Below are 263 nucleotides of genomic sequence, written 5' to 3' on the forward strand. Positions count from 1 at the left end.
GTATGGAGTGATCTAGTGATTTTGCAAGAAAACTTAGGCTACCTATCTAAATAAATGTATGGTATGAAATTAAGGCTATGCCACAAGTGGAAGAAATAAACTAAGAAATATATTTCACAAAAATGAAAACAAAACAACAGATTGTCTTTTTGGGTGTTTCTTACATTTATATCAGTAACTTTTCCATAGGAAGGAAAATATTAACACTTACTTAACAGGAGATAAGAAGGAAATAGGAATCTATACTGTAGCCTTTTTAACAT

The sequence above is a fragment of the Natator depressus genome, chromosome 8, assembly GCF_965152275.1.
Source record: "Natator depressus isolate rNatDep1 chromosome 8, rNatDep2.hap1, whole genome shotgun sequence".
NCBI classification, from domain to species: domain Eukaryota; kingdom Metazoa; phylum Chordata; order Testudines; family Cheloniidae; genus Natator; species Natator depressus.